The following is a 23,239-nucleotide window of genomic DNA, read 5'->3' on the forward strand; positions in this document are numbered from 1 at the left end:
GAAACTCACCGGCCTGTCTCCTGCCTTCCAAAGATCCTGCTCCAGCGACGCCTTCCAAAGGGACCAGCGACCTCGACATCCTCTGAGGACTGCCCCTGCTTCGAAAAGACAAGAAACTCCCGAGGACAGCGGACCTGCTCCAAGAAAAGCTGCAACTTTGTTTCCAGCAGCTCCAAAGAACCCTGCAAGCTCCCCGCAAGAAGCGTGAGACTTGCAACACTGCACCCGGCGACCCCGACTCGGCTGGTGGCGATCCAACACCTCAGGAGGGACCCCAGGACTACTCTAAGACTGTGAGTACAAAAACCTGTCCCCCCTGAGCCCCCACAGCGCCGCCTGCAGAGGGAATCCCGAGGCTTCCCCTGACCGCGACTCTTTGAACCTAAAGTCCCGACGCCTGGGAGAGACCCTGCACCCGCAGCCCCCAGGACCTGAAGGACCGGACTTTCACTGGAGAAGTGACCCCCAGGAGTCCCTCTCCCTTGCCCAAGCGGAGGTTTCCCCGAGGAACCCCCCCCCTTGCCTGCCTGCAGCGCTGAAGAGATCCCGAGATCTCTCATAGACTAACTTTGCGAACCCGACGCCTGTTTCTACACTGCACCCGGCCGCCCCCGCGCTGCTGAGGGTGAAATTTCTGTGTGGGCTTGTGTCCCCCCCGGTGCCCTACAAAACCCCCCTGGTCTGCCCTCTGAAGACGCGGGTACTTACCTGCAAGCAGACCGGAACCGGGGCACCCCCTTCTCTCCATTCTAGCCTATGTGTTTTGGGCACCACTTTGAACTCTGCACCTGACCGGCCCTGAGCTGCTGGTGTGGTGACTTTGGGGTTGCTCTGAACCCCCAACGGTGGGCTACCTTGGACCAAGAACTAAGCCCTGTAAGTGTCTTACTTACCTGGTTAATCTAACAAATACTTACCTCCCCTAGGAACTGTGAAAATTGCACTAAGTGTCCACTTTTAAAACAGCTATTTGTGAATAACTTGAAAAGTATACATGCAATTTTGATGATTTGAAGTTCCTAAAGTGCTTACCTGCAATACCTTTCGAATGAGATATTACATGTAGAATTTGAACCTGTGGTTCTTAAAATAAACTAAGAAAAGATATTTTTCTATAACAAAACCTATTGGCTGGATTTGTCTCTGAGTGTGTGTACCTCATTTATTGTCTATGTGTATGTACAACAAGTGCTTAACACTACTCCTTGGATAAGCCTATTGCTCGACCACACTACCACAAAATAGAGCATTAGTATTATCTATTTTTACCACTATTTTACCTCTAAGGGGAACCCTTGGACTCTGTGCATGCTATTCCTTACTTTGAAATAGCACATACAGAGCCAACTTCCTACACCATCAAACTGAAAATGTCACTTACCCAGTGTACATCTGTTCGTGGCATTAGTCGCTGCAGATTCACATGTGCCCTCCCGCCTCCCCGGGAAGCCTGTAGCCGTTTAGAAGTAGATCTTAAATCTTAAACATTTGTACATTTGTAAATAATTATTATAAACTTTTTATGTACATACGTATTCACTCCATTGCATGGGCACTATTTATAGCAAACAACTCCATCCTCACCCTCTGCGGGGAAAACAATCTAAGATGGAGTCGACGCCCATGCGCAATGGAGCCGAAGAGGGAGGAGTCCTTCGGTCCCGTGACCAAAAAAGACTTCTTCGAAGAAAAACAACTTGTAATACTCCGAGCCCAACACCAGGCAGTGGACTGTGCGAAACATGTGAATCTGCAGCGACTAATGCCAGATGTACACTGGGTAAGTGACATTTTCATTGTCCCCCCTGAGCCCCCACAGCGACGCCTGCAGAGGGAATCCCGAGGCTCCCCCTGACCGCGACTGCCTGACTCTAAAATCCCGACGGCTGGAAAAGACCCTGCACCCGCAGCCCCCAGCACCTGAAGGATCGGAACTTCAGTGCAGGAGTGACCCCCAGGAGGCCCTCTCCCTTGCCCAGGTGGTGGCTACCCCGAGGAGCCCCCCCCTTGCCTGCCTGCATCGCTGAAGAGACCCCTTGGTCTCCCATTGATTTACATTGAAAACCCAACGCTTGTTTCTACACTGCACCCGGCCGCCCCAGTGCCGCTGAGGGTGTACTTTTTGTGTGAACTTGTGTCCCCCCCGGTGCCCTACAAAACCCCCCTGGTCTGCCCTCCGAAGACGCGGGTACTTACCTGCTGGCAGACTGGAACCGGGGCACCCCCTTCTCTCCATTGAAGCCTATGCGTTTTGGGCACCACTTTGAACTCTGCACCTGACCGGCCCTGAGCTGCTGGTGTGGTAACTTTGGGGTTGCTCTGAACCCCCAACGGTGGGCTACCTTGGACCCAAACCTGAGACTTGTAAGTGATTTACTTACCTGACAAAACTAACAAAAACTTACCTCCCCCAGGAACTGTGAAAATTGCACTGTGTCCACTTTTAAAACAGCTTATTGTGTTTTATGTGAAAAGTATACATGCTAATGTAATGATTCAAAGTTCCTAAAGTACTTACCTGCAATACCTTTCAAATGAGATATTACATGTAGAATTTGAACCTGTGGTTCTTAAAATAAACTAAGAAAAGATATTTTTCTATAACAAAACCTATTGGCCTGGAATTGTCTCTGAGTGTGTGTTCCTCATTTATTGCCTGTGTGTATGTACAACAAGTGCTTAACACTACTCCTTGGATAAGCCTATTGCTCGACCACACTACCACAAAATAGAGCATTAGTATTATCTATTTTTACCACTATTTTACCTCTAAGGGGAACCCTTGGACTCTGTGCATTTATTGTGCTGAGAAGTTTGATACCAAACTTCCCAGTTTTCAGTGTAGCCATTATGGTGCTGTGGAGTTCGTGTAAAACAGACTCCCAGACCATATACTCTTATGGCTACCCTGCACTTACAATGTCTAAGGTTTTGCTTAGACACTGTAGGGGCACAGTGCTCATGCACTGGTACCCTCACCTATGGTATAGTGCACCCTGCCTTAGGGCTGTAAGGCCTGCTAGAGGGGTGTCTTACCTATACTGCCTAGGCAGTGAGAGGCTGGCATGGCACCCTGAGGGGAGTGCCATGTCGACTTACTCATTTTGTTCTCACTAGCACACACAAGCTGGTAAGCAGTGTGTCTGTGCTGGGTGAGGGGTCTCTAGGGTGGCATAATACATGCTGTAGCCCTTAGAGATCTTCCCTGGCATCAGGACCCTTGGTACCAGAGGTACCAGTTACAAGGGACTTATCTGGATGCCAGGGTGTGCCAATTGTGGAATCAAAAGTACAGGTTAGGGAAAGAACACTGGTGCTGGGGCCTGGTTAGCAGGCCTCAGCACACTTTCAATTCAAAACATAGCATCAGCAAAGGCAAAAAGTCAGAGGGTAACCATGCCAAGGAGGCATTTCCTTACAGTTTTATTTTAAAATGGCTTTGTAAAGAAAAAAGTATTCAAAGTATTTCATAAAAAGTGCTCCAAGATCCCACTCCAGGACTTTTACGATCCATTGCTCCCAATTATCAATAAATATCACTCCATCAAGAAAAGCATTATGTGTCTCTTGACCCTCTAGGAGGAGAGAAAACACACCATCAATGTGAACATGGTGGAACAAGTTCCATACATCTCACAAATGGCAGACGTATTAGCCTATTAATCAATCTTAGGTAGATGTGTATTTCCTCAGGTACATCCATTTGCTACGAAGGATAATCACCAGTGCCCTCAGTTTGCTTCTTTCCTGGGAGCATGAGAAGGTTTCTAAAGGGACACACCATTTAGGTTAGCTAGAGACTTTCATCTGTGTTTTTTGCCAACTCATTTCATAAACAGGATTCTCCTCAAAGTCAAGGATTCCAACATCCTGGATGTGATCCTCATAGTCCAACTCTGGCCATGGCAGATTTGATTCATTTTTATCTCTGACTGCTCTCTAACAACTTCCTAGATTTCCATATCTTGTGACTCAACAGGAAGTACTGCTTTTCTATCCCTCTAAGTGCAGAATTTGAAAGCTGCGTTCTGAGAATTTGCATAAGCATGCCTGTTATTCATACATTGCTGTCATTTTTCATTTTTTTAAATCCCTCAGCTCATATATTTTGTCTTTAAAGAGCTTAAAAAAGCATTTATGAAAGAGACACTAATTCTTTTTTACTGCAACTTTCTGCTACATCAGTGTGGCTAGCTGTTGCATCTCTTGGGGCCTCGCACATGATGCCCAGCTTGCAGGCAGGCCTCATGCAGCTCTGGAAGCTTAACTCCCACATTATCCATTATGCCTACCTCTAATGTCAAGTCTGCAGGAAAACATTCCAAGCACGTCTGGGCTTGATGCCACACACCCAGCTAGTGGCTGACTGTGATATAAAGACATCAATGTAATTTACTGTTGTCAGGAAAGACTATACCAGTTGTCTACATGGGGCATTTCCGAAGTATATATCCAGTGAGGGGAAAACAGTTAAAAGGGGAACTATCTAATATCTATGATGGTTACTGGCACTCATTAAACTGTTGCGCAAGATCAACAAGCAACACTTTCAGTGCCACAAAGAGATCAGTCTTATAGATTGCCTTAATATAGTTAAACAGGGTAAAAGAACCATGGGTATAAATGGCCCATGAACCACTCTTAACTTATCTGTCAGCAGCCCAAGTTATACAAAAACAATTGAACAATTTTATATGTTAAAACACATGAAATTGATATGCTTAGTACCCTGACTATTAGGTGAGAGCCTGAAAGATAATTATATAAAACTAGCTCCTTGAATAATCAGCATGGTTGCACTCAAGCTTAAAAACGTAGTCAACGAGAGATGTATCGGGGAACGCACCATAAATTAGGCTTTTGAAAATCTAACTAAGATGATATCACTCTACTTTCTTACAGCATAACAGTCCAGGCAAAAGACAATGTGTAATAACAACAAGTGTGATTGATATTATAGACAATGTGCAGTAAAGAAAGGGGAATTTAAAAAAGCGCTCTGATTATGACATTCATGACTATAGCCTGAGAGGCACTAAAAAACAGCAGTGTTGGACAAAAACAGCAACAAATTTTGGGAGCTTGTAAGCTAGTGTCATTCCAGAAGGCTGAGCTCTGTAGAGCTGAGAGTAGGGGCTGTTGAGTGGGTAAATCATTTTAGACAACCCTATTTTACATAGAAGATCAGGGTCTGGCAGCCAGGAGAACAGATGTTGCTTCTTTATTGTGAAAAGCAGGTGAACCCTACAGCAGCAGAGGTAGAAATGGTTCCTGCTTACTTACACTGCGCAGACCTAGAAACGTCAGTTATGGTTCTAACTACCATGTTTAATGAGGTCATTAATAACAGCTAAGTGTTTGAGTACTGGAAATCGCCAGCTAGCATCCTAGTATTTAAGAAAGGTAAGTGGCAAGATTGAGTAAACTTCCAAACTATTTCACCTTTTAGGTGAAGTTGTGAAGCAGTACGGTGACGTCCTGTTAGACCCTAGATACTCACAAGCATTTTCCCTGGGGCCACAAATTATGGTCTGTGGTGGGCCCAAGGGCCGCACTGATGCTAGCAGGATAGGAATGGGGCTTTTGGGTGGTTAAATAGTGCAGAATACTTTATTTGCTTCTTTTCCTTCACTCCAATTAGCTTGTAAAGAAAAGCTTCTCTATGTATTTACATCTTTCTAAATGTTAGTGCTCTCTGAATTGAACAGCAGCCCAGTGCTCCTGATAATCTGAGGGCTGCATGTGAAGTTTAGGAGGGCTGCAGGTGGCCCCAGGGCCGTACTTTGAGTATCCTTGTTCCTAGACCAAGTTCATTAGTAGGCCAACAGCGATAATAATCTGAACGAGCTCTGAGCAGAGCGTAGGTGATGAGTGAGCACCATAAAACAGGCGTTCATGTCTTATTTCAGCAGTATAAAATATATCCAGCTCCAAGAAGCTTCCTGTAGCAAATCTGCCTTTTCTGCATTGTCACCCCAGAGTTTTTCCCTTTTTCTGGACTGTTTGCTGGCTTTAGACTCTACACACTATACCACTGGTAAATAGTAGTAACGTGCCTGGGTTTCCCCTCTAAACCCTGTGGTATACATTGACACTAACTATTTGGCTAATTTAATGTTGCCTAAGCCCACTGCAAATGGATCCTAAAGTGTACATGTGGCATGGGAAGTTAAGTGGTGTATGTGGGTTGCAATGTGTTTTTACACCACCAATATGTGTGACATAAATATATATCTGTTAGAAGGACCACTGTGTTTTGACTGTGCTGCAGTTTATTTGCAATGCAGTAACACATGGCAGGTGAAAATGTTTTTCATTTGTAGGAATGAACTGTTTTCATATATTAATAGATCACCCCTGAAGTATTCCCTTTAATTCCACAGGGCAGGGTGCTAATGTATAAAAATAGGACACTCTTCATATTGTGGTTAGTGTGCCAATACAGTGAAATAAAAGCAAAAAATTATTTCACTGTATAGGACGAGGTCAACTTTTCCCTGCGTAAGCCTAGTTGGTATGTAAATCTTAATTCTCTATCTCCGATAGTGAAAGATTATAAAAGAGGTTAAAAGTTATTTCAAACGTGGTCTTTAAAATCCGATTTAGTGGTGAAATTAGATTTTGATAATTTAAGCAGAAAAGTAATCTTAGAAAAATATACCTAAGGCTACCTGAGTCAGAACTGACCTAAAATCCAGTTCTGCCACCAATTGCCTCTGAGCCTAGAGAGCACCAACGGGTGTTAACTGCTGACCACTTAGGAGGGAATAGCTATTTGGGCATGGCCAGTAACAGCTAGCACAAGACAAGGACAGTTTTAGTGCTTCTTCTTTTGGCTTGGAGATGACAAAGAGGGCTTTTCTTATTCACTTACAGGACACTGCCAGACAGCTAAGTTCCAGTCACAGTAGTTGACGAAACCAGCTTTGCCCCATCTGGTTGGAGGAGAGCTCATCTAAATAAGGGACTGTCGTACAAGCTGATGGCAGGTGGGTTTTCTCAACTTGAAAAAGAGGCTCCTGGATGTTGTTACAGGACAAAGAGGAAGTGCTGCAAAAGGAGGTGGGGGACTGTGAAGAAAGCTGGACTTGGGTGGTAAAATATCTTCAGTTGCTGGCAAATGCACAGGATAAATATGGCACCACCACCTCCTTAGAACAATCCTGAATCTAGGAAGACTACCTGAAGAGCAAGACTCCTGACTCCTGCTTAAAGAACAGGATTCACATAAAAGCTCCTAACTCCTGCTGGTACCAAGGGACTAGGAGTTCTTTCCAAGGGTCAAGCAGCTGGTGTTTTGTTTTCCTGCATCAGGGACACATAAGGACTCCTAATCCCAAAAAGGCCTGCTGACTTAACTATGCAGTAGACCTGGCTGGGAAAAATCTGGGGCTTAGAACCCTGCTCTTAAGAGGTAGGGGGAGCAGGACAGACTGGGAGGAGCTTTTCCCAGATCTTTGAAAAAGCCAACAACAAGAAAATCTGGTTTGTCCCGCATGGAGCTTTTTGTTGCACTGATAATTGACTTAGCAGTACTTGGCAGTAAAGGTATCTGGCCTCATGGAGCCCCTGCTTGACTGCAGTTTGGAGCTGTGGCCCGTTGGAGGATTTTGACTACTAATACTTTGAGTAACCAAAGATATAATTTTGTACTGATGCAGAAAATCCCACACTTTGTGAATATTCACCAGGCGTCAGACTGGATCCAGAAACTAAAATAGTTCTCCCACATGTCCTTAAGTGGTGTCTCGCAGCTTTGCGCCAACATCATTCCACTTCAGCAGTGACGCGCAGACCCATGAATAAATGCCACACGTGCACTGACCTCCATTCCCTTTCTTCTGCACATTCAGAGGTAGATCTGGAGTTTACCATTGGGCTTCAAACCCAATTTATTTTCAAAATGTACCAGTGTGCAAGGGAAAAGCGAAGTTTATTACAAACCCTAACAAGTTGACGCTCCGGTATGTAGGGTTGGAGGACAACTCCAGGTCTTGTATTGAATGCGCCCAGACGAATCGAAGGCCATACTGGACCATGAAGCCAAACTTTACACCGCCAAACACAAACCAACTCCAGGAGCTGACCAGTTAAGGTCGAAAGGAAGGTCCCGTTTCCACAGCAGATCAGTCTCGATCAAAGCATTCGGGTGAATCCAAGAAAAAGTATAAGATGTCAAGTCAGAACGTATCCCTTCCCATCACTCTGTGACTCCAGAGAAGGTGCCAGGGCATCAGCGTGCCTCCCGTTTCCACTTCTGCATAACATCAAAGCAGTTTCTGATTCTAGTCCCAGTGCACCATTAATTTCTGATGTTGCAGCATATAGAGGTCTTCAGAGAGAAAATGCTGCACAATTTTAGCTCTTTACCTCGCCAGTGGTACATCTGTGGGTCCCAAGGATACCCTTTTGGGTGAAGTCATTTTTGGGTCCACCTGTTAATAGGCATGTCGCTCGTTGCCATCGTCCTGCGCTTTCTGAGTGAGTCTTTGTAGCACAACATCCAGCACCAGAGAGATTGATGATACAGATGTCCACCAATAAAGTAAATCCCATTGCCTTTCCTACCACCCCGTTGGATCGTGTTACAATGATTAGAGACATTTGGCAAACAAATTTTCTCCTCTACGATCCTTGCTTTAAGGTCAGTCAATGCCAGCTGCCTTCTATGCTGCTATTCTCATGCCTTTGGGACATGATAGCATACGTTTTACTGGCTGTTCCAGGTGTCCCTTGTACATTCATGACAAGCTCTGGCTTGGACGCAACCTAGCGCTCAGGTTGAGCAATTGTCCCCAGTGTGACACTTCAGTGCCATGCCTGGATGAGGTCTACGAGCTTCTTCAGAGATGTCCAAGCTTCTTTTTGACCGCTCTTGCTTCTTTGGCAAAAAAGCAGATTCGGCCCTGGAACCATTTAAGGACAGACAATTCCACCAACAATTTTGCTTTCACCATGGCCATGGTCAGGGTTTCAGTTTCACCAACCTCGGGTCTCTCGACCACCCCAGTAGGCCTTTCAGCCCTATTGTGGCCGAGGCCATGGTTCTCAGAGACAAGACCCAGGAGAGCAAGGACAACGTGCAACTCAGTTCACCCCCATCCTGCTTCAGCAGAAGCAGCAAAACCACTTTAGTGTGTTCTTGCCCACACATTGCAATGTAGGTCAGAGGGAGGATTCGATATTCCCACTAGGTGGGGCAGACTATCACTTCAGAAGAGCTGGTCCTCCAAATTGTACATCAGGGTTACGCCCTCCCATTTCTTTCCACTCCACTCCACCACACCTTCCACCACCATCAGGATGGCAGACAAAGGACTGAGCATCTATCCATCTTGCAGCAAGATATGCCTCTCTTTTTGGCCAAAGGAACCACAGAAAAGGTTCTGACCATTTGGAAGTAGGAATTGTGTGTTACTCCTGCTACTTCCTTGTGTCAAAGAACGGCATAGGCATTTGTCCTATTTTAGATCTTCTCCCTCTGCTTTCTTGCAGAGGGACAAATTCAGGATGGTAACTCTAGCTCAGACCTACCTCTCCCCTCGACCCCAGAGACTGGATGGTGGTGGTCGACCTGCACAACACTTACTTTTGTATACCCCCACATCCACAGTGGGCCAAGAGCATTCTCAGTTTGCAGTGCTTCCATTTGGCCTCACCAGAGCCCCTCGGGTGTTCATGAAGTGATTGCGGTGGTTGCAGCGCGCCTTCAGACGTTTGGGGTACCAGTCTTCCCTTACCTCACTGAAACTTGCACAGTTTCATATCTGACCATAGGTATTACATCCCCAATACATTTCAGACTAATTCCATTCATCAGGGGACTTTATATTCATATAGTCAAATTTTTATCTTTAAACAGAAACATAACCAAAACACCAGCAAAAGGTCACTAAAGAAACTGTTAAAATGCGTAATCACAATTAAAATACTCAGTTTGCCAAACGTTGGTCATTGATAACCTGAGGTTAAGATGTTGCCATTAGCGTCTACATATACCAGCTAACGTTGGCTAATGGCAAATCATGACGACTCGAATGAGGTTTATATTATGTGTACCACCAGCTGAATGATTGTATATAAGATACATTAAAGAGACCTGCCGAAAGATTGTGGCAATTTTATACTGCAGTATAGGCCTGGAAAGGTGCAAACTCAGAATAAATAGTTAATTCTGTCTCAGCACGCAGCAAAACAATATCAAGTAGCTATACTTGTTTTCATAACAGGCAGTTAAATGTGACTTTAAAGAGAATCTCAGTAAATGTTTGACGAAATCTGGTGATCGCACAACTGACAGTATGCACTTCTGGAGAATCGAAGGCCTTCACCTTAAAATGGTCTGGCCCCATTTGCACTCCATCTATATGTGGGGGTGAATTACGAGTGATAAGGCGCTCCTACCCCCATAAATACAGCTATAAATTATATTGCAGTACACGGTGCCAAATACTGGGGTTGCACCCTCCAATCTCCCCAATAAAGTAACACAACGTTACCTCTAACTACACAAAAAGTATTCGCACACTTGTACTAATTATGAGTCATTATACACCAAGTCAGTAAACAGATGCTAATATTAATTACAAATTCAGTACAGTCAAAGAAAAGTTACATTAGATCCAATTTATAATACAAACATGAAAATCATGGGATTAATTATCCAATAGTCCATATTCCCACACTGAAATATTAGTTGCTTCACAGTTGTAAATTTGAAAAGATGTTCATAGGTATCCAAAATTAATGAAATCCATCCAAAGAGTATCATCATACTATCATGTGTCAAATTAGATGTGCAGTGGGAACCCAATTATATTACATAATGTATTACATTCCACCTCATTTCTTTGTGTCCTTTGTGATGAAACATACCTGGGTGAACACAGTATTGTCTGTGACAAATACCACTTTTGTGAGCAAACATATTTTAAAAGTAACACCACTTTGGTGACTGTGCCCCTCCTCCTACTTCAGCATTATCCTTTATAACCTGCATGTGAACCAAATCCTTGCTATAACCCTACCTTTCTAGTGGGCTCCTGTTCTCTAATTGTCTTATTAGGAACTTCTGCTGAAAGAAAGTTAGATATAAATTCTCCAACTCTCCACTAAATACACTTACATAGAATCTCAAATTAAGCCCATTTTTATTTCTTACCGCTATTATGTATCTCCAAGATGCCTATTTGAGTCAATATTCTATATTATTTTGTCCTACACGCGAGTACACTCCTACGTCCGTCTCAAATTATCACCAAGCCGAGGCTCCTCGGCTGCCGACGCTTTATACCGCTGTCTTGATACTAAAAATCGAAGACGGACAGCAACGTGAAAACGCCCATGTGTTCCTGATGATAGAAATAAAAAACGGACTCCGCAAGTCCGAAATTTACTCTTTAGTATATTTATTATCGAGGTACCACGTCGCCTCTCCGATCTAGAGCCCCTATCATAGTTCCTTTATAAAATATGGTGAATACCACAGTAAATTCATCTAATTAACCCTATATGTGCTGGTATCCTATTATTGTCCATTTATAACATATTGTCAAGTAGGTAGGATTAAAGTGTAAAATAAAATAAAATGTAATCTTCCCAACCTAATATGTGCTAATCTCCTAATATAAGTTACGTGTCTCCCAAGAAATACTCCATTTCATAATCAGTATTAAGACCCTGTTCTACAGCTTTTAGTTTCAAAATCCAATATGACTCCTTTCTCCTAAGAACGAATTCTCTATTCCCACCACGAGGGTTAGCTACACAATGATCAAAACCAAAAAATTTAAATGTTTTATACTTAGCCTGTACATTACATACCTTCATATGAGATGCTATGGGGTAACAATCATCCTCTAAATTGATTGCCCTCCAGTGTTCTGAGATCCTAACCTTTAACGGTCGTATTGTGCTACCTACATATATCCTATTACAATTGCAAATGATCATATATACCACAAACTTCGTATTACAGTCTATATGTGATTTAATGGATACTGTGTTGCCATTGCAATCAGCAAATTCCTTCTTGGGCTGCCATGCCCATTTGCATACTGTACATGAACCACATTTGAAAAAGCCTAAACTACGCTTCCCAAGCCAATCTAACTTTTTCCTCTCCAGTAGATAGCTAGGGCTCAGTATATTATTAAGGGTATTCCCCCTTCTAAATACAACATCAGGTCTGTTACCTATATGTTTCTTAAGTATATCGTCCTGAGTTAATATTGACCAGTGTTTTTTCATACTTCTAATGAGTAATTTGCACTTCTCCGTATAATCTAAAATAACCCTAATCTTCTGAACCTCACTTTTATTAGATGTCACCCTTATAGATACCCGGACCTAGTGTCTGTCTACGTGAAATTTTTCTCACTCTCTGCAATGATTTCTTAATAATGCTTTCTGAGTATCCCCTAGCTAAAAATCTCCGTCCCATATTGTCAATTTCCTCATGGAAGTCACTATTTTTACTGCAATTTCTCCTTGCTCTAATCATTTCTCCAAGCGTTATCGCCTCTACTTGATGCTGTGGATGAGCACTAGTGGCATGCAATATATTGTTACATGAGGTCGGTTTACGATACAATCTACTCTATATTTTATTATTTTCGACAAACAGTTCCACATCCAGGAATTCTATCAGAGTCTCACTATATTCGTATGTAAACTTAATATTCACATCATTATTGTTAAGATATTTACAAAATTCCTCCAGTGTACTAACATCTCCTGTCCATAGCATGAAACAATCATCGATGTATCGTCCCCAATATAGGATATTGGTGTGCCATTTCGCTGCACCTGGGCCCCAAATCCAAATTTCCTCGAACCACCCCATAAACAAGTTGGCATATGAGGGGGAGAATTTTGAACCCATTGCTACACCCTGTTTTTGTTTATACCATTCATTCTTAAATAGGAAATAGTTATTATTAAGTATGAATTCTATCATACTAATTATCGTCATCGTATGTTCCATCAGACTGGCAGACCTCTTATACAAGACATGTTCAATTGCTTGAATCCCAAATTTATGTTGTATGCTTGTGTACAGTGCCACCACATCTAGGGTGACCATAATCATACCTGTATCCCATTGTATATCTGAAAGCACACTTAGTATATGTTTGGTATCCTTAATATAGGAGGGCAGATTACAAACAAATGATTGTAAGAAAGTGTCTACAAATTCCGACAGTCTTTCAGTGGGACCACCCACACCTGAAACTATAGGTCTACCAGGTGGAAATACAGATTGTTTATGAATCTTAGGCAAAGTATATATGCAGGGAAATTTAGGTCGATAGACCTGAAGATATAAGTATTCATCTTCATCTAGTAGTTCCCTCTCCCTCCAATTCTTCAACATAGTGTTTATGTCTCTGGTCAAAATATTAATTGGATTAGAGGCTATCCTCTCATAGCAACTTTCATCATTTAGTTGTCTATATATCTCCTCCTCATAATCCTTAAGATTCATAATCACTATATTTCCACCCTTGTCTGCTCTCTTAATGATCACATCATCATCTAATTTAAGAGATTTTAGTGCAATAAATTCCTCACTCTTCAAGTTTAGTTTGTTCAAATATATCCTTTTCGTCTCTTCTCTATTTAGGTCTGCCCATACCATTTTTTAAAAGGTTTCTATACTGCTATCCAATATTGGTCTTGGTACCTGTAGGAAGTTGGCTCTGTATGCACTATTTCAAAGTGAGGAATAGTATGCACAGAGTCCAAGGGTTCCCCTTAGAGGTAAGATAGTGGCAAAAAGAGATAATACTAATGCTCTATTTTGTGGTAGTGTGGTCGAGCAGAAGGCTTATCAAAGGAGTAGTGTTAAGCATTTGTTGTACATACACACAGGCAATAAATGAGGAACACACACTCAGAGACAAATCCAGCCAATAGGTTTTGTTATAGAAAAATATATTTTCTTAGTTTATTTTAAGAACCACAGGTTCAAATTCTACATGTAATATCTCATTTGAAAGGTATTGCAGGTAAGTACTTTAGGAACTTGGAATCATTACATTAGCATGTTTACTTTTTACATAAAACACTATAAGCTGTTTTAAAAGTGGACACAGTGCAATTTTCACAGTTCCTGGGGGAGGTAAGTTTTTGTTAGTTTTGTCAGGTAAGTAAATCACTTACAAGTCTCAGGTTTGGGTCCAAGGTAGCCCACCGTTGGGGGTTCAGAGCAACCCCAAAGTTACCACACCAGCAGCTCAGGGCCGGTCAGGTGCAGAGGTCAAAGAGGTGCCCAAAACGCATAGGCTTCAATGGAGAGAAGGGGGTGCCCCGGTTCCGGCCTGCCAGCAGGTAAGTACCCGCGTCTTCGGAGGGCAGACCAGGGGGGTTTTGTAGGGCACCGGGGGAGACACAAGTCAGCACAAAAAGTACACCCTCAGCAGCGCGGGGGCGGCCGGGTGCAGTGTGCAAACAAGCGTCGGGTTCTCTGTAGATTTCAATGAGAGATCAAGGGATCTCTTCAGCGGTGCAGGCAGGCAAGGGGGGGGCTCCTCGGGGTAGCCACCACCTGGGCAAGGGAGAGGGCCTCCTGGGGGTCACTCCTGCACAGGAGTTCAGTTCCTTTAGGTGCTGGGGGCTGCGGGTGCAGGGTCTTTTCCAGCCGTCGGGAAATGGAGTTCAGGCAGTCGTGGTCAGGGGGAGCCTCGGGATTCCCTCTGCAGGCGTCGCTGTGGGGGCTCAGGGGGGACAACTTTGGTTACTCACAGTCTCGGAGTCGCCGGAGGGTCCTCCCTGAGGTGTTGGTTCTCCACCAGTCGAGTCGGGGTCGCCGGGTGCAGTGTTGCAAGTCTCACGCTTCTTGCGGGGAGTTGCAGGGGTCTTTAAGTCTGCTCCTTGAAACAAAGTTGCAGGTCTTTTGGAGCAGTGCCGCTGTCCTCGGGAGTTTCTTGTCTTTCTTGAAGCAGGGCAGTCCTCAGAGGATTCAGAGGTCGCTGGTCCCTTGGAAAGCGTCGCTGGAGCAGGGTTCTTTGGAAGGCAGGAGACAGGCCGGTAGCACTGGGGCCAAAGCAGTTGGTGTCTTCTGTTCTTCCTCTGCAGGGGTTTTTCAGCTCAGCAGTCTTCTTCTTCTTGTAGTTTCAGTAATCTAAATTCTTAGGTTCAGGGAAGCCCTTAAATACTAAATTTAAGGGCGTGTTTAGGTCTGGGGGGTTATTAGCCAATGGCTACTAGCCCTGAGGGTGGGTACACACCCTCTTTGTGCCTCCACCCAAGGGGAGGGGGGTCACATTCCTATCCCTATTGGGGAATCCTCCATCTGCAAGATGGAGGATTTCTAAAAGTTAGAGTCACTTCAGCTCAGGACACCTTAGGGGCTGTCCTGACTGGCCAGTGACTCCTCCTTGTTATTCTCATTATTTCTCCTGGACTTGCCGCCAAAAGTGGGGGCTGTGTCCAGGGGGCGGGCATCTCCACTAGCTGGAGTGCCCTGGGGCATTGTAACACGAAGCTTGAGCCTTTGAAGCTCACTGCTAGGTGTTACAGTTCCTGCAGGGGGGAGGTGTGAAGCACCTCCACCCAGAGCAGGCTTTGTTTCTGTCCTCAGAGAGCACAAAGGCTCTCACCGCATGAGGTCAGACACTCGTCTCTCAGCAGCAGGCTGGCACAGACCAGTCAGTCCTTCACTGAACAATTGGGTAAAATACAGGGGGTATCTCTAAGATGCCCTCTGTGTGCATTTTTTTAATAAATCCAACACTGGCATCAGTATGGGTTTATTATTCTGAGAAGTTTGATACTAAACTTCCCAGTATTCAGTGTAGCCATTATGGAGCTGTGGAGTTCGTTTTTGACAGACTCCCAGCCCATATATTCTTATGGCTACCCTGCACTTACAATGTCTAAGGTTTTGCTTAGACACTGTAGGGGCATAGTGCTCATGCACATATGCCCTCACCTGTGGTATAGTGCACCCTGCCTTAGGGCTGTAAGGCCTACTAGAGGGGTGAGTTACCTATGCCACAGGCAGTGGGAGGTTGGCATGGCACCCTGAGGGGAGTGCCATGTCGACTTAGTCATTTTCTCCCCACCAGCACACACAAGCTGGCAAGCAGTGTGTCTGTGCTGAGTGAGGGGTCCCTAGGGTGGCATAAGACATGCTGCAGCCCTTAGAGACCTTCCCTGGCATCAGGGCCCTTGGTACCAGGGGTACCAGTTACAAGGGACTTACCTAGGTGCCAGGGTTGTGCCAATTGTGGAAACAATGGTACATTTTAGGTGAAAGAACACTGGTGCTGGGGCCTGGTTAGCAGGGTCCCAGCACACTTCTCAGTCAAGTCAGCATCAGTATCAGGCAAAAAGTGGGGGGTAACTGCAACAGGGAGCCATTTCTTTACAGTACCCAAGTTGATCTTTGTTTCAAACCACTGTGACATGTATATTCGATGGTAAATTCAAATCCTGTAACACAGTGGAGACCGTTGTAGGATATTCTTCATAGTCTGTAATTGTCATTAATGCCACTGTCATGTATGTCCTGAATAGACAAACCACTAAGTACCGGTTTTCTATGTAGGATTGTCTCTGTATCATTATTACGTGACTCAAAGTATTTTTTTATTTTCAATTTTCTAATAAATTTGTACAGATCTATCTTTGATTTACATATATCTCCAACTGAAGATGGACAGAAACCTAAACCCTTATTTAGAAGACATATTGTATCCGAAGATAATGGCTTATCTGACAAATTCACCACATTGTTCTCCAAATCCTTTATACATTGTGCATTTTTTTGTCCCATGACCTCGTTCTCATTCCTGAACGAACTACGCTTTTTTCCTCCTCTTTTCCCTCTTCTTGTCCTGTTTTTTGACTCCCAATTGCCTTGCTTTATTCTCTTCAATTCTTGTAAAAAACCCACACTTTGTGTGTCTAAACCCCCACGTGAGTCACCACCCTCTGTATCACTAATATCTGTCGCCAGACTGCTCCTTGAGGTGGATGATGACTCCACTGAGGTACTGGATTCTACCGTCAAAGTTGTGTGCTTAACCAAATGATCATATTTGCGTGAGAAAGTAAATACCCTACCATTAGCATAATCTAGTTCATCCCTTTTGAAAAGTGAGGTTCAGAAGATTAGGGTTATTTTAGATTATACGGAGAAGTCCAAATTACTCATTAGAAGTATGAAAAAACACTGGTCAATATTAACTCAGGACGATCTACTTAAGAAACATATAGGTAACAGACCTGATGTTGTATTTAGAAGGGGGAATACCCTCAATAATATACTGAGCCCTAGCTATCTACTGGAGAGGAAAAAGTTAGATTGGCTTGGGAAGCGTAGTTTAGGTTTTTTCAAATGTGGTTCATGTACAGTATGCAAATGGGCATGGCAGCCCAAGAAGGAATTTGCCGATTGCAATGGCAACACAGTATCCATTAAATCACATATAGACTGTAATACGAAGTTTGTGGTATATATGATCATTTGCAATTGTAATAGGATATATGTAGGTAGCACAATATGACCGTTAAAGGTTAGAATCTCAGAACACTGGAGGGCAATCAATTTAGAGGATGATCGTTACCCCATAGCATCTCATATGAAGGTATGTAATGTACAGGCTAAGTATAAAACATTTACATTTTTTGGTTTTGATCATTGTGTAGCTAACCCTCGTGGTGGGAATAGAGAATTAGTTCTTAGGCGAAAGGAGTCATATTGGATTTTGAAACTAAAAGCTGTAGAACAGGGTCTTAATACTGATTATGAAATGGAGTATTTCTTGGGAGACACGTAACTTATATTAGGAGATTAGCACATATTAGGTTGGGAAGATTACATTTTATTTTATTTTACACTTTAATCCTACCTACTTGACAATATGTTATAAATGGACAATAATAGGATACCAGCACATATAGGGTTAATTAGATGAATTTACTGTGGTATTCACCATATTTTATAAAGGAACTATGATAGGAGCTCTAGATCGGAGAGGCGACGTGGAGCCTCGATAATAAATATACTAAAGAGTAAATTTCGGACTTGCGGAGTCCGTTTTTTATTTCTATCATCAGGAACACATGGGCGTTTTCACGTTGCTGTCCGTCTTCGATTTTTAGTATCAAGACAGCGGTATAAAGCGTCGGCAGCCGAGGAGCCTCGGCTTGGTGATAATTTGAGACGGACGTAGGAGTGTACTCGCGTGTAGGACAAAATAATATAGAATATTGACTCAAATAGGCATCTTGGAGATACATAATAGCGGTAAGAAATAAAAATGGGCTTAATTTGAGATTCTATGTAAGTGTATTTAGTGGAGAGTTGGAGAATTTATATCTAACTTTCTTTCAGCAGAAGTTCCTAATAAGACAATTAGAGAACAGGAGCCCACTAGAAAGGTAGGGTTATAGCAAGGATTTGGTTCACATGCAGGTTATAAAGGATAATGCTGAAGTAGGAGGAGGGGCACAGTCACCAAAGTGGTGTTACTTTTAAAATATGTTTGCTCACAAAAGTGGTATTTGTCACAGACAATATTGTGTTCACCCAGGTATGTTTCATCACAAAGGACACAAAAAAATGAGGTGGAATGTAATACATTATGTAATATAATTGGGTTCCCACTGCACATCTAATTTGACACATGATAGTATGATGATACCCATTTGCACTCCATTGATGTCTATATTGCCCTGCACGTGCTGGAGGAATGGCCTGAGGATGAACGCAAACAGCAAGGGGGATAGTAGACCTCTCTGTCTCATCCACTGCCTGATGTCTGTGATATCAGTTAATCTGCATTGACTTCTCTCCAAGAGCCTGGGTTGTGATTTTGTGCCGTAATTTCCCTTAAGAACCGGAGTCCCAGCCCTATTACTTTTAGGACATCATGCAAGAAGTCCCAATTTACTTGGTCAAATACCTTCTCAGGATCAAGTGATCGCAATACCATTGCTTTGTAAATAATATGCAGTATTTTCTTTGTGTTGGCACATGTTTCTTTCCTTAATATAAAAGCTGTTTGGCTAGGGTGGATAAACTCTGGTAGTAGGCAATGTAGTCAGTAGGTCAGTATTATGTCAGAGAGCTTCACGTTAAGGTTAAATATTAATATGGCCCTGGCTTCCTCTTTGACCTTCTGTGTGGTGTTTAGTATTCACTTGGTTTATTAAATAGTGAGTTCTGTCTACTTCATTCATCGTGAGTGGGTCTCTTAATAATAGGTTTAATACTAGACTTAATTCTTTTGACCTGTTTTAATTCTAAATTTAAGCCAGATGCAGGAGTAATAGCCACTCTTTTGCATCAAATAAAAGTATTTCCCAGAGAGAGGCAAACATTTTTTTTTTAAATATTTTGCCTTCCAGATCCCATTCGCCACACTCCACCCATAAGTGCTTCTTGCTAATACAGAAGGCCAGCCAGTCATTAGAGGATTCTTTAGCGAGCAAGGATAGTGAACGACGAAGCATGACACCCAGGGTGGTGTGTCTGACCATTTCTTACAATTGTTTGTGATTTTCTGTAATCTGTAATCCTGCGTATTACTCTGGTCCTATACATATATTATGTCATAAAGGGACTCTAGGCCTCCATAACTTAGGCATTCCCCAGGTGCAGACTCTGTGTCTTGTTTGCTTTTTTGTGATTTTAGATTCTGTGTTCGGAGGAGGCAAATGTAAACAGCCCATACACACCGTTCATTTCCCCGTACCCCCTTTTAAGGGGTCCATAGGATGTGTCCTCTGCCTCTGATCCCTCTCATGAGTCTTGAATTTCCTGGTCTTCACGTCAGAGAAATCTATGCCCACTTTCTCCCAATTTTGGTGCTCCCTCTTCGTGGAGCTCCTTGCTGGGCTGCCTAACCTGTTCACACCAAGGCTGCCATATTGCTTGGGGCAAGAGAGAGCCAATGGGTCCATATTCTCCCATGAAAGGTGTGGAGCTAGAATTACCCATCCACTGGCTTCTTGGGCTTGGATCCTCCCCAAGTACCTTTTTTTTAAAAAATAATAATTAAAGCTCCTCTATCTTGAGTCTTTTTGCATGTGGGTCTGATGCCAGTAGTTCCACGCTCTTACAGCATGGCTGCTTTCTCTTTAAAGGATGCTATAAGGGGAACTAAAGAATATCTGCTATACCAAGCTTCAAAATGAAAAATCTGATTTCATTATTGTATGGTTGAAATGGCATTTTCCATTAAAAGAAAACATCATTCCCCGTGTTTATAAGAGTGAATCTGTTTCAGTTCTTCTTTCTTTAACCACCAAGAAAATGTTAAAACTTTAAGGGAAAAAATTCAAGGCCTTTGAAACATAGTTGGTAGTATGTTCGGAAATTGAGGGTTGAGAGTTAGCTAGAGGACTCAGTCAAGAAGCTCAAGTCAATAATTGTGCTTACCTAACTCTCCTCTAACTCCTAAAGAGTTTGGGAACACTGTGTCAAAGACACAGAATGGCAGGCACAGTTACTAAATATTGAGGATTCATCAGGAAGCATAGGGGATGCAGCCCAAAAGGGCCCTCAAAGATGGCTGTAACCTAGTACAGACAAAAAGCTTGGCTTGTTTCATTGTGGAAAGTGTGCATCCACATACCCTGTACCTATACTCCACTAAAGCCTGTCATAGCTCATATTTTTAATTATAATGACTGCTATGAAATGTTTGAAGCTGCTTGCTGCAAGGATCAGGTTCTCTTTGAATTCCAAACCCTTATCGCATTATTATGACTCACTAGAGGTATAATAGGTATTCCATTGGGTCGTTACGAAATAATTCGATTTTAGTCTTTATTAAGGTGCACAAATATTTCGGAGGCAATGAAACATGTTGACTTTTCAATAACAACTTGCTGGCATGCCCATTCTGTCTTTGTATCACTTGTGCCAACAGTCATTTGGTTAAAATTTACTGGTGGTGCCAAACACACTTTTCGTTAGTTCAAACTTTTCTCTATTACGAACTCACATTGAACCATTTCAGGCCAGGGGCAATACAAAGGGTTGGAATAGTGATTGGTGGTTCACCACTGTCATTCACTTCACTTCAGGACGGGATAAATGTAGTGGATAGTTTGAGGATAACTTAGACTGAACAACTCTTTGTTTCTTCCTCCCTTAAGACTTGTCTCGACACACCAGTGATGAGAAGCATCAGAGAGAGAAAAATCCTTAATATGATGCCCATTTATTTAGTATTGTATTACATCCATGTTAAGAGAGAGAAATATGTAAAGGCATAATACATTTTATTTTATGTGCTCAAAAGCTTCTATTTATTGACGTTTAAAAAATAACTTATAGGGTTTTGTTCCTGCCTGATGTAGCAGCATAGTAATTGGGCTGTAAATGCAAGGCCATCTAAATCATTCTATTGAAATTGTGAGACTGTTTTAATGAGATCATGGTGCCTCTTCCTGACATCCCTGCAGTCCCTGTATAATTCAAAAGTGGATCTTGTGGGATTGGGCATACAGATAGCACAAGCTTAAGGACCAGATATAAAGTCTGGTGGATGGAGTGCAGTCTGTGAGGGTGGCAGATGACATTGTCTGCCACCCTGACAGACTGCCATCCACAAATTTGGAGATTACTGCTGGCCCTAAGGTGATCTCTCTATCCTGATAGGATCCACCTTCATGGTGGTTCCTGTCATGGTGCAAACATTTTGGTAGGCTGGTGATGTCTTTAAAAAAAAAAAAAAAAAAAAAAAAAAAAAAAAAAAGGTTTTCTAAGCACCTTTTAGTTTTATTCATACCTTTGTCAAACATTTATTTTTGATAATGCATTACTTATTTAACCTTATCTAGCATTGTGAACCCATGTTATAGCTACACATAATGCATTTGTACATCATTTCAGCTGCTATGTGCTCAATAAGCAGTGTAGTGCTTGGCAAGGTATTATTAGGCATTTGGAAGCTGCTAGTGACAGTGAGCCTCCCTGTAGATGCTACTTCATTCAGCGAGCCCTGGATTTTCACACACAGCCTTCTGCCTGTAGCATGCTTGTTTTGTTGGGGCTTCTTTCTTTTTGGAGCCCTTGCCTCTGCCTCGGGCTCATAGGTTTACTGGGGTGTGCTTCCCTTTAAAGCCTTTGCTGCCAAAGCTCCCTAGGGCTGTCGTGTGGTACAATTAGCTATTAATTGGTTGAGTAAAGTCAACCTTGTTTCTCATTGATTACTATTGTGAGTTAACTGCTTTCAGCAGCCCACAATGGCTGGTTAATTTTTTTGTCCCTTCCTTATTTGGGCTCCATGCTTGTAGAGAGCCTGCTGCACCAGGGTACATAAGGGGGCATTTGAAAGGTGCCTGGGAGATGAGAAAACTGAAACCAGGAGACAAAGAAAAAACCGCTGCCGTACGTAGTAGGAAGCTGACTGATGTTTATTCCAGCCATCCAAACACCAATATGAAAAGCAGAGAGGAGTTACTTTTTGACCTTCAAGGAAACATCTGACACATCTGCTGGCTGCAGGCCTAAAGTGAATGAGCATAAAGCGTATTGTTTTGACCGTTTTTTTTATAGAACTTTAATTGAATAGCCAGTGCTAATATTTTTGCTAGGGTATTTCAGTGTCATGTAATTGACTCGCATGAACTGGCTTTTTAAAGCTTTCAAGTAAAGCAGGATCTCTGTATAATTGATGTTAGCTTTCTAATATATGTCCACTTTATGTGTGTTACTAGCTACTGCTTTGGGATTTGTTTTGACTGCTTCATGAAACTTATGCATTTGCATGTATAAACATTTAATCATAAGTACACCCGTATGATTTAAGTATAACACACGTGTAATGTTTCAGATAATAGTGAGGATTTGGCCTATCTCGGTTAACAATCCTGAGGAACACATAAGAGTTTTTTGATGGGAGGTCTGTTCTGTAATAGACACAGTCTGTCAAGAGCAGGATTTCTACTCTGTGTGAATTCTTATTCCATCTGTGCAGAGCGTGTCCCTAAACATAGAATGGTGAGATTCACTACAGAGATGTAATTTGAAATTGCAACGAAAGGTAGGACTTAAATAGTTAAAGGAAAAATCTAAACATGATAGTGATAATGCTGTTCTTTTTCAGAATAAGTTCACCTCCAAACTATAAATGCATCTGCAGAATTCCAAACAGAACCCCACTTACTTTGCTTTTCTCAGTTATTGCATTTCCAAAACACAAAAGAATCTGTATTTTGCGCAGGATAGTCTACTTTAATGTTGCAAACACATTGGATAAATAACTCTGTAATACTC

At 42.7% G+C, this 23,239-nt stretch overlaps 1 protein-coding gene across 1 annotated transcript in view; it reads left to right on the forward strand.

Moving 5' to 3' along the window:
• UTP6 (UTP6 small subunit processome component) overlaps positions 1-23,239 on the forward strand; it is a 369,699-nt gene that overhangs the window by 205,894 nt on the left and 140,566 nt on the right. The gene's annotated exons all lie outside the window — the stretch shown is intronic.

Source organism: Pleurodeles waltl, chromosome 7, assembly GCF_031143425.1.
Source record: "Pleurodeles waltl isolate 20211129_DDA chromosome 7, aPleWal1.hap1.20221129, whole genome shotgun sequence".
Classification (NCBI taxonomy): domain Eukaryota; kingdom Metazoa; phylum Chordata; class Amphibia; order Caudata; family Salamandridae; genus Pleurodeles; species Pleurodeles waltl.